The 18,768-nt window shown below is 45.6% G+C and overlaps 1 non-coding gene across 1 annotated transcript; it reads left to right on the forward strand.

Moving 5' to 3' along the window:
• Positions 1 to 3,946: 3,946 nt before the first annotated feature.
• Positions 3,947 to 4,053, forward strand: LOC126205200 (U6 spliceosomal RNA). Its single transcript, XR_007540552.1, has one exon. It is a non-coding gene; the product is annotated as a U6 spliceosomal RNA (small nuclear RNA).
• Positions 4,054 to 18,768: the final 14,715 nt, after the last annotated feature.

Genomic DNA, 18,768 nt, shown 5'->3' on the forward strand with positions numbered 1-18,768 from the left:
CTAACGTACTTTGCTTATTTCCATTCAATAATATCTTATGGAATAGTTTTCTGGGGTAACTCACCACTTAGACGAAGTCTTGATTGCACAAAAGAGAGCAGTGAGAATAATTAGTGGTGTTCATCCAAGGACGTCATGTAGGCACCTATTCAAGGAGTTAGGTGTTTTAACTGCACCATCAGAGTACATACATTCGCTAATGAAATTCGTTATAAATAATCCATCTCAATTCGTGAAACACAGTGATGTTCATACGTAGAACACTAGAGGAAAAAATGACCTTTCCTATCCGTTATTGAAGCTGTCAGCTGCTCAAAAGGAGTACATTATTCAGCAACAAAAATCTTTGATCATTTTCCAAACAACATAAAGTGTCAAGTGTCAAGTCAGGTAGCAGATCAAGTTTCCAGTCTATCTTAAAATCATTTCTTTTGGACAACTGCTCCTATTCCATGGACGAGTTTCTGTTTCAGAATTGGTAAAAAAATGTACCTGTAAATGTAGCTGCATGTGTAGAACAAAAAATTTCGGTAATATTAATATTAGCACTATTCATGTGTGTATATATATCTTGTAATCTGACTTGTGCCACATCATATCGATAAAATAATCGTGAAAATGATCTACGGAACGTGACATAATTAAACTAAACCAAACTAGTGGACAAACTGAAGATTTTCAACCATTGTATTTATTCATACTCTCCCGAGTTGTCGTTTAGTGAGCAAAAGCCGAGGTTAGAGAGTATCGGACCAGATTTGTATCTGGATTCGGATATAAAAGATAGGACTCAACATGTTATTCTTGACGGGACGAAATCGACAGGGAGTGTTTAGGGCCGCTAGTGTTAACTTTATATACCGGGTGTCCCAGAAATGTTGCGACCAGCTTCGAAGGGTTGTAGAGGGTGTCTTGAGGAAGAAATGGAGTGTAGGCACCTGTTTCCAGAAGGTCATCCAAAGACGCTACAGAGCGTCGAAGTTACAGGCACCGGCGCCTGGCAGTGGCCCATCTCTTTAACAGAAAACATGACTGTACACTGACAGAACGTAGGCGATACATCTCGCTATGTTGTTTCTTACTCAGTGATCGCAACTGATTGGCACGATCGCCAGTGGAGAAGATGGAGCTAGCGTCTCCACAGATGGGCCTTGTCTCCTGTGAATGTGATGCTCTGTTGCTTCGTTGGATGACGATTTCGGACAAGGGTTTTCATCCGCAGTTAATTTTTCTCTTGCAACCCCCTAAATAAACTGCAGAGGCAAACCTGTGCCCCAAACCGCCATCCACCAAGGCAACAGACCAATGCATTTATAGGAGACAAGGCCTGTCTACACAGCAACTAACTCCATCTGCTCCACTGGCAATTGTGGCAATCAGTCACGATCACTGAATAACAAACAACATTGAGAGACGTCCCGTCTACGGACCGTCGGCGTACAAAGTAAAGTTTGCTGTCGAACGGGTGGCCTATCGGCAAGCGCCAGCGCCTATAATTTCGACGCTCTGTAGCGTTGTTGGATGACGTTTCCGGGTACGGGCTCCTATCCTCAGGACGCTCTCTACAGTCCCTCGAAGTTGGTCGAAACATTTTAGTTACCTGAACCACAGTGGGCCGCATGTAATACAGTCAACACTAACAGCAACCGCCGAACAAAACTATGAATGAATTATTACATACTTTGCGTGAATAGGCGAAGGGATACATTACTGTTGTATTACACTATTTGGGAAAACTGACAGTAAACAATAACAAGCGTAAAATACCTCGATGTAACCACCCGAGGCGACCTAAGGTGCAATGACGACATAAGTTCAATGGTGGGAAAAGCGCTACCACGCCGAGATTCATTGGCAGAATCTTAAGAAAATGTTATTCATCCACTAAGGAAGTGGTTTATAAATCATTTCTTCAGCCTATTCTTAATTATCGTTCACCCAACTTGCCAAATATGGTCAACGAAAAGCACAGAAGGTCCAACGAAGAGAAGCTCTTTGCGTCACAGGGTCTCTAAGTAAAATGTAAATGCCGTGTGGCTAGGGCCTTCCGTCGGGTAGACCGTTCGCCTGCTGTAAGTCTTTCGAGTTGGCGCCACTTCGGCGACTTGGGTGTCGATAAGGATGAAATGATGATAAGGACAAAACGACACCCAGTCCTTCAGCGGAGAAAATATCCTACCTAGCCGGGAATCGAACCCGGGCTGTTAGCACGATATTCCTTCGCGCTGACCACTCAGCTACCAACAGCGGACAGCTCCAAGTAAGATCATTACTGCACGGGTAATCGCTACAGAGGCGTTGTGCATCGCAGAAAGGATTACCGTTGAATGTCCGAGAGAATACGTTAGAACGACAGTGTGTCAATATATTACATCCTCCCACATTTGTCTCGCGAAATGACCACAATCAGAAAATCAGGGAACTTAGAGCTGATGTGTAAGATTACAGACAATCGATTTTACCACAAACTATCTGCAAATTAAATAAAGGACGGGTAGAAAGGTAATGGTGAGATAGGTACCCTCCACCACACACCGTAATGTGGCATGAGAAGTGTAGACGTAGATGCAGAGGTTGATAATTCTCGTTATCCAGTACAGCGCGGCAGAACAAGCGAACAAAGGGTGAATTCAGCTTACTGGAGTCTTTTCCTGTAGCTCCCCGGCAGAGAGAGACCACTGGGAAGGAACCCAGTGCTGCAGTGACCGGAGAGTACTTTAATTAACTGTAAGAAAACAAGTGGAACAATTCTGATGAAGTTTTTCGGCAGACGCCCATGCGTGTTTGACGCCAGGCGCCACAATGGCGGGGCAGACCCAAGTGTTTGTAAACATTAATTGATTAATGCCTTCCGTAGCAGCTGACTCCCAGTCACCACTTGAAGACCTGCTAAAGGTACGTTGGTAAAACTTGTCAACCTGCCAAATGGGTCGAGGATCGAGACCAAACTCCTGACAGGAAAAAGACAGCTCCAGATTTCTTGGCCGGTACACGGGAATTAAAATGATCACGTGTAGATATAATGTTCCAGAGAGCTAATGAAGACTGTCATGTGCAACCAGATCCGAGTGGGAAAAGTCACTTACGAAACGTATAAAGATTCAGTAATGGGCAGTAGTGAACAGTCATAGAGTCAGCGAGTAGTCATTAGTAGAGGAATAAGCAGAGTGCCGGCCGCGGTGGTCTAGCGGTTCTGGCGCTGCAGTCCGGAACCGCGGGACTGCAACGGTCGCAGGTTCGAATCCTGCCTCGGGCATGGGTGTGTGTGATGTCCTTAGGTTAGTTAGGTTTAAGTAGTTCTAAGTTCTAGGGCACTTATGACCTAAGATGTTGAGTCCCATAGTGCTCAGAGCCATTTGAATAAGCAGAGTATCAACAAAAGTGAGACCAACTTGGATAACAGCAGCTATTAATGGAAAAATAGAATCTTACCCACGAGAAGTCGGCGCTGCTACAAGGGACACGACAATTAATAAGTGAAACTACTTGGCATATTAAAACTGTGTGCCGGACCGAGACTCAAACTCTTAAGGCAAAGGTCCCGAGTTCGAGTCTCGGTCCGGCACACTGTTTTAATCTGCCAGGAAGTTTCATATCAGCGCACACACGGCTGCAGAATGAAAATTTCATTCTGGAAACATCCCCTAGGCTGTGGCTAAGCCATGTCTCAGCCATATCCCCTCTTCCAGAGGTGTTTGTTCTGCAAGGTATGCAGGAGAACTTATGCGAAGTTTGTAAGGTAGGAGACGAGGTACTGGCGGAATTAAAGCTGTGAGGACGGGTCGTCAGTCGTGCTTGGGTAGCTCAGTGCGCCGGCACGGTACCTCAGCGTGTTCGGTCAGAGGGATAGCTGCCCTCTGTAATAAAAAAATGAGTTAATGGATCAACGACGAACTTGCGACGTCCGCCCCGAGCAGATACAAGGAAAGAAAACGAACAAAGTAAAGTACTCGCTTCGGCGGTACATATGCTAAGATTGGAACGATACAGAGGAGATTAGCATGGCCCCTGCGCAAGGATGACACTCAAAATCGTGAAGCGTTCCACATTACAGCCGGCACGGTTGCTCAGCGTGTTCGGTCAGAGGGTTTAACTACCCTCTGTAATAAAAAACTGAATGAACGGATCAAAGAACAACCTGAACGAGTGTCATCGGACGTTCGCCACGAACAAAGTCAGCGAACAATATAGAACAAAATGAGAGTTTTTTTAAAAAAAGTGGTAGAGTACTTACCCGCGAAAGTCAAAGGTCCCGAGTTCGAGTCTCTGTCCGGCACACAGTTTTAATCTGCCAGAAAGTTTCGTATCAGCGCACACTCCACTGCAGAGTAAAAATTTCATTCTGGGAACTAATAGGTGAAGAGTAATTTTACAAATCTTCTGTAAATATGTTTCCTTGAACAGTCTTGGACACAGACAGCCTGTCTTTTTGTTAGGTCAAGGGCCAGTGATATAATTAGACCAATTGTCCGTTGAGTTAGTAGTTAGACCTGATGGCTATTGATTCAGTAGAGGACACAACTAGTGGCAACGATTGCAATTGTCCCTGGGCTACGCACCACAGGTATTGCATTTTATGTAGGCAACAACAAGGATCTCGATAGTGAGAATCAAAAAAAATGGCTCTGAGTACTATGGGACTTAACATCTGTGGTCATTAGTCCCCTAGAACTTAGAACTAGTTAAACCTAACTAACCTAAGGACATCACACACATCCATGCCCGAGGCAGGATTCGAACCTGCGACCGTAGCAGTCGCGCGGTTCCGGACTGAGCGCCTAGAACCGCTAGACCACCGCGGCCGGCTAGTGAGAATCCGTGCGTATTAAGGCAGAATTATAGGAAAAGGCGTTTCGACAGTGAAAAGTTGGTATCAGGTGTAACTCATGCATATAAACTGACGGAAAAAAAATCGCAAAACCAAGAAGGAATTTGCGGCACAAAAGAAAGTCGATTGGGGTGTTTCTACGTCTGAAACATGATGTCTATTCACATTTTGTGCCATTCGCTTAAGAGTGATGCTAGTAGCGTCACTATGGTGATACAAATCAGGTTTTCTTTAAACACACACAGTAACAGTTGTGAGCGCCAGTTACTTTTCAGACTGAACGTGATGAATTGATGTTAGTCAGGAATGCCTTTAAGGCGACAAAGTCGCCATTATTGAGCCGTGCGGAGCTCGCGCTCATGCCGTTTATTGCGCGCACCTTGTTCTGTCGTTCTGTCGCCTCGTCTTCTCTGGCCGGGGACGGACCAGCAGTGGAGTCGGCGACGGAGCACCAGCGAGTTGCGGACAGCCAGTGCTCGCCGACCGCTGCCGACACACATGATCTGCCCGACGGAAGGAGATTGGATTGGGACGACCGCTAGTTGGTCGTTCGGTTAGTCGTCTCATCGGGCGACGTGTAATTGGTCTTTTGACCGTTTCCGGACCTCGTCACTTGGCCATACTGCCGGACGTGGGTCGGTTCCTTCCTTGTGCAGAGATGTCGTGGCCAATGGGCAAGCGTTACCTCTGCGTTGATGGGTCCGAGCGAGGGTACCAGAGTCGCCGTGTCGCCGAATTCCGACAGACTTCGCGTTGAGTCGCGTTGGAGCTGCATTCAGCTTCGGATAGCCAAGAATCGCCCGACCGTTGCCGACACACGTAACTTGAGTGGTAACGACCTGGGTTCGTCGTTCGGTCGGTCGTCTCATCGGGCGACGTGTATTTGGTTCAAAACGGCTCTGAGCACTATGGGACTCAACATCTGAGGTCATCAGTCCCCTACAACTTAGAACTACTTAAACCTAACTAACCTTAGGACAGCACACACATCCATGCCCGAGGCCGTAGCAGTCACGCGGTTCCGGACTGAAGTGCCTAGTACCGCACGGCCACCGCGGCCGGCTGTGTATTTGGTCACCGACCGCTTGTGGAGACTCTATGTGTGTCGAATTCATTCGTCCTTGTTGTCCCACAGTGATTGCTTTTACGATTGTTCGACTTCTTGTGCAAGTGTGTTTACGTGGAACCGTGTGTAGCTTCTTTGATTTCCACTGAGCAGATGAATGCTGTCTGCGTACTGTAGTAGTCAGTCGGTTGTTTGAAATAGAGCAGCGAGTGTATCGGGTGGAAGGGAATTGATTAGGCTATTGGTTGGTTCTTTGGCCGTCCCTAACTCGTGCTGCCACCCGATTATTTAGTGTTACGCTTGGCTGCCTGTCTCACCTAAACTGTTGTTAGAGTTTCCTCCCCAGGCCGATCTTTGGAACACTTCTGAGCACCACTGTTTGTTGTTTGTAATTGTCATTTTATTTCGTCGCAGATACTGTGCTAGGCCTTCAGCCGTGTATTAATGTTGTCTATTTTATGTGTAGCATATGGCTTTCAGCCGAACCTCATGTCAACTATTTTAAGATCAAGCCTTCAGCCTTGTTTTATTCAAAATTCTTGTTTGCTCAGTATTTAAGCCTTCAGCCGCGTTGGTTTTAAAATCTGTGGCTTTAATATATAAATCATTGTCTGTATGGTTTCTCTTTAATTATCTTGAATTCTTGAAACGGCCGTCAGTCGTGTTCCGTAAATGTTTATCTTAAGGTTGTCTTTAATTATCCTTGAGTAACTGTTTGAGCCTTCAGCCGACAAGGTACTTCAAGTTTTTTTTTAAGATCTTTTTCTGTTGTACTGTGTAAAAGCTTCTCTTTAAAATCTCTCTTTTATTATGTAAGGAAATTTTTTTAATTGGGCTTTCAGTCGAAGAATTACCTTGAATTTCCCTTAATATGGCCTTTAGCCGGAATTTGTAAATGCTTGGCTTTTTAACGAAATCGATGCTGAATGAAATTTCGTTAAAGAATAATAAATTTTGCTTTTAAGTTAATTTTCTTTACCTTTACCTTACTTTCTTTGCGTGCGAACTTTGTTGTAGAACCTCACTCTTATTTACGTGTGGTAAAAAAAATCACTTTCAAAAGAATTACGTACACTTAAAAATTACGTGAACTCATATTAACTGATTAAGAATATTTAGTTGAGAATTAAATCCTTTGTATCATTCGGCCTTGGCACACATTTTCTAAATGCAGTGGATTTTTTTGTTAAATAATTACTGAATTCTATCCCGGCGTTAACTATAGAACACAAGATTATCTCTATTAGCAGAAAATGGTTAATTATTGCCAAGCCGACATTTAATTATCACTGATCAAACCTACGTCGCTATACATTTAAGCTATTTGAAAGAACCAAAATTGTTAAATTTCAATGTTAACTAACATTAACTATCCGCCTACGAATGCAAAAATGTATTATTAGGTTAAAAATTCTTCGGTCTCAGGATCACTGTAAAGGAAGAACAATTTCTTAATTCACTGTTAATTTTTATCTATCTGTTCCCGATTTACGGGTTTGGTTGATTTTTTCTTTAGCGGAACAATTTTTTAAATGTGCTGCCGCTGCAAATCGATCGGTCGCGGCACAGCCCAGCAACACCGCTAAAAATGCTGAAAATTCTTTAAAGAAATAATTTAGATGACATGGGCAAGCTAATTTACATTAATAATACACACTTTTGATAAATTCTGATATATTTAGATCAAACAATAATTGAACTCACATTAATTTGTTGCGCCTCCTCTAATGGCGGCTAAATCTAGACAGAGACAAATGACATCTACCCTTTCATGAATCGCATCGACACAGCTTCTTCTCGCATGCGCCTCTACATAGAGAAGGACCAAAGAATACGCTGTACATGGTTCTTTTATACGACTGCTGACAATTAACATTTCTTTGTAATTTGACAATATTATTCTCCTCTGGCTAAATTTCACATCTCTGTTATCGCAGATACTGACACATTTTACAGTCACATAATAAATATAGAAAAATTACTATCCTAAATACAGAAAGAATATTACTACAAAAAATATTACGATAATAACAAATGTCTTTTACACAAAATTGAGTAATATTTTTGTTAAACAGTTACAGTATATACAGATTGCTTAGAGCGGCGTATATGGTACAAATAAATTTTATTTTATTAATATCGTGAGTTTGCCAGGGAACGTTACAGCTTTCAAACAACTTCCTTAGCTGATCTGAAACATTATTTCGGCCTTTAGGCGAGTAGATATTGTAATTTTACTTAAATACGGCTTTCAGCCGTTACTATAAATGGTGATGTTTCAGAAGGAATCATTTAAGCTTATTTTGGACAACTTACTTGGGCTCTCAGCCGTGAATTGACCCTTGTTGTTTTAAAGAGAAAACTGTGCTTTGATTCGAGAAATAAAGTAGTGTATTTTTGTATAACTTAACAGTAATTGACCTTGGCCTCTTTCCACATTCTGATCCGCTCTGTCCTGCGAAACCAGCTTTCAATTATCAACAGCGCACTCAGTTTGAACGAGGTAGTGTAATAGGGCTACGGGAAGCTGGACTTGCCTTCTGCGATAATGCAGAAAGACTTGGCAGGAATGTAGCCACTGTGCATGACTGCTATCAGTGGTGGTTACGGGAATATGCGCTCGCAACAAGGCCGGGCTCCGAGCTGCTCAAAACATGGCTCTGAGCACTATGGGACTTAACTGCTGTGGTCATCAGTCCCCTAGAACTTAGAACTACTTAAACCTAACCTAACCTAAGGACATCACACACATCCATGCCCGAGGCAGGATTCGAACCCGCGATCGTAGCGGTCACGCGGTTCCAGACAGTAGCGCCTAGAACCACTCGGCCACTTCGGCCGGCTCCGAGCTGCCACGTGGCACTACCGAGAGGGAAGACCATCGTGTTCGACGTATGTCTCTGGCGTATCGTATGGCATCTGCAGCAGCAATTTGAGCGGAAACTGACAACACGGTGATACAACGAACGGCTAAAAATCGGTTAGCTCAAGGACAGCTCCGAGCCAGACGCCCTGTAGCGTGCATTCCATTGACCCCAAACCACCGCCATTGGCGCCTTCTGTGGTGTCAAGTGAGAGTTCATTGCAGGGCAGAATGGAGGTCTGCCGTGTTTTCCGATGAAAGATGGTTCTCATTAGGTGCCAGTGATGGCTGTGTATTTGGTTGGAAGCAGGTCATTTGAGGGCCTGCAATCAACCTGTCTGGGTGCAACTGGACCTACATCTGGAGTTGCGGTCTGTGATGCGATTTCGTATGAAGGCGGGAGTACTCTGGTGGTTGTCCCACGCACCCTGACTGCTAATTCGTACGTCAGTCTGGTGATTCAACCTGCTGTGCTGCCATTCATGAACCGCATTCCATGTGGTATTTTCCAACAGTATAACGCCCGCCCACGTACCGCTGTTGTAATTCAAGATGCTCTACAGAGAGTTGACATGTTTGCTTAGCCTGCTGGACCACCAGATCTGCCTCCAGTCGAGCACATACAGGACATCATCGAACGACAACGCTTGTGCCATCCGCAAACAGCATTGAGCGTACCTGTATTGACCAACCAAGAGCAACGGGCATGGAACTCCATTCCACAAATTGACATCCGACACCTGTAAAACAAAACGCAAAGACGTTTGCAAGCTTATGTTCAACATTCTGCAGGCTACAGCGGTTAATAATATATCAGCATTTCGCATTTGCAATGGTTTATCTTCCGCGTAAGTTGACTTGTGACGTTCCATTGTTAATCCATTAAATATGTTACCTACTCTAATTATATTTCGGTGGCGCAAGTTTTTTCGTCAGTGTATGTTAGTTGGTGGGACACCTCGCAAATAAATACGTATAAACTTACTTAAAGATTTTATATCATCTTGCTACTTTTGCAGATCACAATTCCAGTCAAAGATCGTTCTCTGTTCCCAAACACCAACCGCAAAATAAACAAGGAGTATCTCCTCCCTCTCGACTCCATTATAAAAGTTAATTAAGCGAAAGCACCACGAACAATATTGTCGTCAATATCCTGATTGTGTCACACACCCCACATCAGATCTAAATCGTTAGCTTAAACCTGCTCCGAGACGGTAATACAACGTACACTCCTGGAAATTGAAATAAGAACACCGTGAATTCATTGTCCCAGGAAGGGGAAACTTTATTGACACATTCCTGGGGTCAGATACATTACATGATCACACTGACAGAACCACAGGCACATAGACACAGGCAACAGAGCATGCACAATGTCGGCACTAGTACAGTGTATATCCACCTTTCGCAGCAATGCAGGCTGCTATTCTCCCATGGAGACGATCGCAGAGATGCTGGATGTAGTCCTGTGGAACGGCTTGCCATGCCATTTCCACCTGGCACCTCAGTTGGACCAGCGTTCGTGCTGGACGTGCAGACCGCGTGAGACGACGCTTCATCCAGTCCCAAACATGCTCAATGGGGGACAGATCCGGAGATCTTGCTGGCCAGGGTAGTTGACTTACACCTTCTAGAGCACGTTGGGTGGCACGGGATACATGCGGACGTGCATTGTCCTGTTGGAACAGCAAGTTCCCTTGCCGGTCTAGGAATGGTAGAACGATGGGTTCGATGACGGTTTGGATGTACCGTGCACTATTCAGTGTCCCCTCGACGATCACCAGTGGTGTACGGCCAGTGTAGGAGATCGCTCCCCACACCATGATGCCGGGTGTTGGCCCTGTGTGCCTCGGTCGTATGCAGTCCTGATTGTGGCGCTCACGTGCACGGCGCCAAACACGCATACGACCATCATTGGCACCAAGGCAGAAGCGACTCTCATCGCTGAAGACGACACGCCTCCACTCGTCCCTCCATTCACGCCTGTCGCGACACCACTGGAGGCGGGCTGCACGATGTTGGGGCGTGAGCGGAAGACGGCCTAACGGTGTGCGGGACCGTAGCCCAGCTTCATGCAGACGGTTGCGAATGGTCCTCGCCGATACCCCAGGAGCAACAGTGTCCCTAATTTGCTGGGAAGTGGCGGTGCGGTCCCCTACGGCACTGCGTAGGATCCTACGGTCTTGGCGTGCATCCGTGCGTCGCTGCGGTCCGGTCGCAGGTCGACGGGCACGTGCACCTTCCGCCGACTACTGGCGACAACATCGATGTACTGTGGAGACCTCACGCCCCACATGTTGAGCAATTCGGCGGTACGTCCACCCGGCCTCCCGCATGCCCACTATACGCCCTCGCTCAAAGTCCGTCAACTGCACATACGGTTCACGTCCACGCTGTCGCGGCATGCTACCAGTGTTAAAGACTGCGATGGAGCTCCGTATGCCACGGCAAACTGGCTGACACTGACGGCGGCGGTGCACAAATGCTGCGCAGCTAGCGCCATTCGACGGCCAACACCGCTGTTCCTGGTGTGTCCGCTGTGCCGTGCGTGTGATCATTGCTTGTACAGCCCTCTCGCAGTGTCCGGAGCAAGTATGGTGGGTCTGACACACCGGTGTCAATGTGTTCTTTTTTCCATTTCCAGGAGTGTAGTTTCCCTACATGGATACCGCCTAGGAAGGACAGAGCCACACTCGGTCCCGACACAGTCATCTATTTCGTCTTATCACAGTCTGATTGCAATGTAAAACGACGTATTTCTTGGGCTGCCAAAGCGCACCTCAATCACTATAACATTTCGAACACATTTTTTAATGCACAGAATTAAGAAACAAAAAAAGGTAGTAAATATGAAAAAGGACAAATGAGGGCGAAGAAGTACCTATCCCGAGAGACAAAGGGCAGACTGAACCTGACGGACGGCGAAAGTAGTCGCTTGCATTACGCTTCCCTCAACACCATCCCCGGCGAACACACCAAATAACCGAAGCTTCTGCTAGCTACATACACTGAAGACCCAAGAAACTGGCACACTTGCCAATATGGTGTAGGGACCCAGCGAGCACTACGTCCCGCAACACGACGTGCCATGTGCTCGATTAATGTCTGAAGTAGTGCGGGGGGGGGGGGGAGTGGACACCATTAATCCATAAGAGTACAAGGGGGTGGAGGTGTCTTCTGAACAGCACTTTGCGAGGCATCCAAGATATGCACAATAATGTTCATGTCTGGGGGGGGGAGGGGGGGTTGGTGGCCAGTGGGAGTGTTTACGTTCAGAAGAGTGTTCCTGGAGCCACTCTGTAGCAATTGTGGAAGTTTGGGGTGTCGCATTGTCCTGCTGGATTTGCCCAAGTCCGTCGTAATGCGCAATGGACATGAGTGGATACAGGTGACCAGGCAGGATGCTCGGGCACGTGTCACCTGTCAGTCAGAATCGTACCTAGACGTATCAGGGGTCCCATATCACTCCAACTGTACAGCCCCACACCATTACAGAGTGTCCACGAGCTTGAAGAATCTCCTGCTGACATGCAGGGTCCATGGATTCATGAGGTTGTCTCCATACCCGCACACGTCCACACGTCCCTCCGCTCGATACAATTAGAAACGAGTCGTCCGACCAGGCAACATGTTTCCAGTCATCAACAGTCCAATGTCGGTATTGACAGGCGCAGGCGAGGCGTAAAGCTTTGTATCATGCAGTCATCAAGGGTACACGAGTCGGCCATCGGCTCCGAAACCCTATATCGATTGTGTTTCATTGAATAGTTCGCAGGCTGACACTTGATGAGGGCTCAGCACCGAAATCTGTAGCAGTTTGCGGAAGGGTTGCACTTCTGTCACGTTGAACAATTCTCTTCAGTCGTCCCCTTCTTGCAGCATCTTCACTTAAATCTTGATAACTTGCCAATCTAACAACTGCGCCAAACACTTGTCTTATATAGGCGTTGTCGACCGCAGCCGCCTTATTTTGCCTGTTTACATATCTCTGTTCAAGTGGTTCAAATGGCTCTGAGCACTATGGGACTTAACATCTGCGGTCATCAGTCCCCTAGAACTTAGTACTACTTAAACCTAACTAACCTAAGGACATCACAAACATCGATGCCCGAGGCAGGATTCGAACACCTCGGCCACAGCGGCCGGCTCATATCTCTGTATTCGAATATGCAGGCCTAATAGCAGTTTCTTTCGCGCTTCAGTGTGACTCGCCACCGAAGAGTTATAACTGCCGTTTCCCAGATTCATCAAACTTCCCGTAATTTTGTAAAACTCCGGGGGTAGTCGAGAACGTTGTGAGCGCTCTAACTAAGGCTGTATTTCCTATGATGTTGAGCGCCCATAAGCCCCCTGTATTTCCTATGTTAGATGTCAATTCCACTCAGGAATCAGGTCATATCCTGTTACGACTACCCGATGGCAGTCTGCAGGCGACTACGAGGAGCGAACTGTGAACGCTGGATGTATGATTAATAAGACGCCAACTCCTGCAATGCCAATAGATGACACCTTTTGGGGCCGCAGCTTTTTCGTTGCAGGAGCTGCTTATTTGACATCACGTGCCTGAGGGCTCCCCGTTTCAAAACTCTCTACCTCAGAAAAATCGAAGGAAATACCGGGAATCGAACCAGCGTTCTTCCAAACCATAGACACCGACATTAATTTTCGTTACGGATGGATGCTGATGGATTTAACTCTATCAAAATTTTCAAATGTGTGTGAAATCTTATGGGACTTAACTGCTAAGGTCATCAGTCCCTAAGCTTACAGCCGGCCGAAGTGGCCGAGCGCTTCTGGCGCTTCAGTCTGGAACCGCGCGACCGCTACGGTCGCAGGTTCGAATCCTGCCTCGGACATGGATGTGTGTGATGTCCTTAGGTTAGTTAGGTTTAAGTAGTTCTAAGTTCTAGGGGACTGATGACCACAGATGTTCAGTCCCATAGTGCTCAGAGCCATTTGAACCTAAGCTTACACACTACTTAATCTAAATTATCCTAAGGACAAACACACACACCCATGCCCGAGGGAGGACTCGAACCCCCACCGGGAACAGCCGCACAGTCCATAACTGCAGCGTCTGAGACCGCTCGGCTAATCCCGCGAGGCAATTAACTCCATCCATGTAGTAGCAAGTAAATAAGAATAATTCTGTTTTTTATTAAACACGGTGGCGCGTGTTGTCATTTCTGTAACATTTGTACACTAGTACTTGACAGCCCACAACTCACTGTGATGGTTTCCGCTGGGATTCCAAATCTAAATGGTCGAAGGTCATTGTAACTTAACGTTTAGGAATGATCAACAGGGGTTGGACAAAAATATTTGAACTTAAACACAAATGCGTATGGTAGCCAAGCCTGCAGGAGGTGGTGTTGTATTCGACCATGAACGGCGCTTGTGCAATGCCCCCAATAGATTGCGAGTGTCAGCCGTTGTGAGATGAAGCTACCGCTTAATTGTGAGTGCATCACGTCGGCGCTAAACAGATTTGAAAGTGGACAAATTGTTTTTGATCATATCGTTGTCGGTTCTGTAACCAAGGCAGGGAAAGCGGGAAAATATCACGTGCTAAGTCACAACGCGGACGAAAGTGTGCGTTGGGTGAGCGTGGCAGATGGTCATTGAAGAGGACTCTAACGAAAACAAAGATGAAGGCAGCTGCAAACGTCACTGTAGAAAAGACCTTTGCACTCGTGAATGATATAAGATCCGCTTGAAAATCATACAGGTTCTGTATTTATCCTTTACAATACAACTGGATGCTGTTTCGAATGCCAATGGCTTTCATACACCGTATTAGGCACGGTAATGTGTTGGTTGTCCGTATTTCGAGGTATTAAGCAGAGGAATATGCGGATAGTGTATGAGCTGCTACGATGTTTCACCCCTCTTTGAACAATCTCCTTTGACTAATTTGAAGTATTATCAGACACGACCCCACTATGAACGCCACTACCACCCTCAGCCAGTAACCGGTTAGTCCAAAACAGTAAACTGAGAGAAGCATCTATGTACAGTGTTATGTATGAGGCGGAATTATGGGCCTCATGGAAAAAGGGTGACTCGGCTGAGTCACGCAATTTGACTCTTAGTCTGATCACGAGGTGTGGCCATTAATTGCACACGTTGATCACGTAGGCTGATGAACTATACTTGACGGGATGTATCTGGAACGTCTTAGGTGATTAGAAAGTTAGCAGAGCCGCGCGGGATTAGCCGAGCGGTTTTGGGCGCTGCAGTCATGGACTGTGCGGCTGGTCCCGGCGGAGGTTCGAGTCCTCCCTCGGGCATGGGTGTGTGTGTTTGTCCATAGGATAATTTAGGTTAAGTAGTGTGTAAGCTTAGGGATTGATGACCTTAGCAGTTAAGTAGATAGGAATAGAATTAAATACTTAGCTTCAATTGAGCATCAGCGGTGAACGTCGATCTTGACTTTGTACAATAATATTTACAAGTGCAGCTATAGACTGAACTGAGAATACTTCTTTACAATTGTGATTGCTTCACACATATAGATCAATAGTCAATGCATAAACTGTATGTGGCGCCTGGCTAGGTCGTAGCTACTGACTTAGCTGAAGGCTATGCTAACTAGCGTCTCTGCAAATGAGATCCCTGAAGCTATAACAAGTGAACCATTCCTATTAAAGTCGGCTGCAGAACTGGCCAGTGCTCTAGCTTGTCTCGTAAGACCAGCCGAGTGGCGGCGCTCCGTCTGCTAGCGTCGACAGTGGCGACCCGCGGGTCCGATGTGTACTGAAGGACCGCGGCCGATTTGAAGACTACAACCTAGCAAGTATGGTGCCTTGTGGTGACACCACAGACAGCGCAGTTAATATTACGCTCCTTCCAGCTGTTTGCTGACGCACGAATAGTCTTCCAGGCACCCAAGCCTTCCCAGATGTCCGTAATCGGCTGACTGCGTAACACGTACAAACCCTATTTGCTTCTGTACCTTGCACAAAATAAAAAATACAGAGAATCCAAAATTTTTGAAGTCAGAATGATAGAGATGGTAGTTATTCATAAAGTGAGTACTTGAGGTTATGAAACAATGGTAGGAAACGACTGTTTAAATTTTTGGTTGTCTGATGCGTGAAGGATCCACAATCTTCTTTTTAATTCCGTAACTGCCGTCACGGACCATGTTAGGTGCAATTAGGCATTACTGGAAGTCTTTGCAGTCCAAATTTTTGTTTTCTTTCTCTGGCAGTTTGATTTCCTCTTTTAACTGCTTATTCATTAATAAATAATTTTACGAACTTTTTACACACTAGCAGTCACTGAATGATTGAAATGTCACTTTCATTTTGTTTCCATTACAGTTTTCGCTGTGCAATCATTTTCAAGTGTTGGTCCAGCCACCAAACACTCATCAATTCCCACGTGTTATACTCTACTCGTTGCTAAAGGGGCACATTCACAGTCAAAGAGAATGGATACGAGTGTACATTACGATGGAGCCCTTTAAATCGATAGGAAGACTGCTAGACTTGTTTTAGGTGATAACACGAAGAGATGTGCTCCTTATAAAGTAACTCGCTTCATATAACTTACAACACAAAATTGGTCAGGATAAAGAGTAACAAACATCGCATGTTATCTTCGCCTTTGTCTAGAGCTGCCTCAGGCACGATCGAGTCATTTTTTAAAAATAACTATCAGTATCCAGTCAGCGACAGCAACGTAATCAAAACATGTTTTACCGGAGACGTGCGCTTGAGATTCACTGTACATAGTGTCGTCTGAAAGGGTACGGCGTACGAGAGATGCAGCAGCCGTTGTATGTAAATGTGCTGGTTTTTGTGTTTAGATGGAGGATGATAAACTAGTCGCTAATGGTAACTTGTTTCCTAACGCGGCTAAATGAGTCACGCCTCGTTTTCATCTGCGTGTGATGAAGGGAAAAAGCGAAACCGGTTAGCGAGGCACTCTTGCGCTCAAATACCTGTGTAAACAGTCAGATCGTGGGGCTTCTCACTGTAAAACAAAGACCAGGTAGGCAGCATAGACCGAAAGCCTTAGTTTCTCCGATTCTCATTCGACAAACACCACAAATTTTCATGAGCGTTGTAGCACAAACTGACTTCTGAAAATTTTAATATGCACTAAATATGGGCTGAATAAATCCAACCTCGAGTTATAACGACAAATCTCGTACCACCATTAAGTGATTAATATTGTGCAGAAACGATCTTCCGCTATCCTGAACCAACCGCGTTAGCTTCTTAGTTGATTAAATGCCATATAAATCATTTACATTATTTTAATCGGAATTGTATCGAACGAGTGAGTAAAGACCCTAAGAGATTTTGGTCGTACGTAAAATCAGTTAGAGGGTCAAAATCATCTATTCATTGTCTCAGCGACCACACCGAAACGGAAGATAACAGAGAGAAGGCCGAAATACTGAATTCGGTCTTCCGAAGTTGTTTCACCGCGGAAGATCGTAACACTGTCTCTCCTTTCAATCGTCGTGCGAACGTCGAAATGGCACATGTTGAGATAACCGGTTGCGGAACTGAAAAGCAGCTACAATCGTTTAGTAGTGGAAAGGCGTCAGGACCAGATGAGACACCTTCTCTCATTCTAGCAGTAATTTATCGTAGATCGCATGAGCAACGAAAGGTACCAAATGACTGGAAAAAAGCGCAGATCATTCGCGTTTTTAAGGAAGGCCGTAAGACAGATTCACACAATTATAGACCTATATCGTTGACGTCAATCTGTTTTAGAATTATGGAAAATGTTTTATGCTAAAAAATTATGACGTTTTTGGAAAATGAACATCTCCTCTACAAAAATCGACATGGATTCCGCTGCGAAACTCGGCTCGCTCTGTTCCTCCATGAGATCCACAGCGCAATGGACAACGGCGCTCAGATTGATGCCGTGTTCCTTGATTTCAGTAAGCCATCTGGCACCGTCCTGCATTTACCTTCAATGAAAAAAAAAATACGAGCTTACGGAGAATCGGAGCAGACTCGCGACTGGATTCAAGACTTTCTTGCAGATAGAACTTAACACGTCGCTCTTAACGGAATAAAATCGACAGATGTACAGATAATAACTGCTACGGTCGCAGGTTCGAATCCTGCCTCGGGCACGGATGTGTGTGATGTCCTTAGGTTAGTTAGGTTTAAGGAGTTCTAAGTTCTAGGGGACTGATGACCACAGCAGTTGAGTCCCATAGTGCTCAGAGCCATTTGGCCCATTTGGACAGGTAATATCCGGATTACCACAGGGAAGTGTGATAGGACCGTTGCTGTTTACAGTATATATAAATGATATAGTAGAAAGTGTCAGATGCTCTTTAAGGCTATGCGTAGATGACACAATTCTCTGTACCAAAGTAGCAACGCCAGAAGATAGTAAGAATTTGCAGAACGACCTCCAGAAGAACTGATGAATGGTGCAGACTTTGGCAGTTGGCTCTGAACGTAAATAAATGCAGCATATTGCGCATACGTAGGAAAAGAAATCCACTACTGTACAGAGGTGGCCAAGCGGTTCTGGGCGCTTCAGTCTGGAACCGCGCTACCGCTACGGCCGCAGGTTCCAGTCCTGCCTCGGGCATGGATGTGTGTGATGTCCTTAGGTTAGTTAGGTTTAAGTAGTTCTAAGTTCTAGGGGACTGATGACCTTATATGTTGAGTCCCATAGTGCTCAGAGCCATTTGAACCATTTTTGAACTACTGTAAAGCAACACTATTGATGACAAACAGCTGGAGACAGCGTTCGCCGTAAAATATCTAGGCGTAATTATCTGGAGCTACCTTAAGTGGAATGACCATATAAAACAGATAGTGGGGAAAGCAGACAATAGACTCAGCTCCATCGGAAGAATCTTAAGGAAATGTAATTCATACACGAAAGAAGCGGCTTACAAGGCGCTTGTTCGCCCGATTCTTGAGTATTGTTCATCTGCCTGGGATCCCTATCGGGTAGGACTGATAGAAGAGATACAGAAGATCGAACGAAGAGCGGCGCATTTCGTCACGGGTATCG

Source organism: Schistocerca nitens, chromosome 1, assembly GCF_023898315.1.
Source record: "Schistocerca nitens isolate TAMUIC-IGC-003100 chromosome 1, iqSchNite1.1, whole genome shotgun sequence".
NCBI classification, from domain to species: domain Eukaryota; kingdom Metazoa; phylum Arthropoda; class Insecta; order Orthoptera; family Acrididae; genus Schistocerca; species Schistocerca nitens.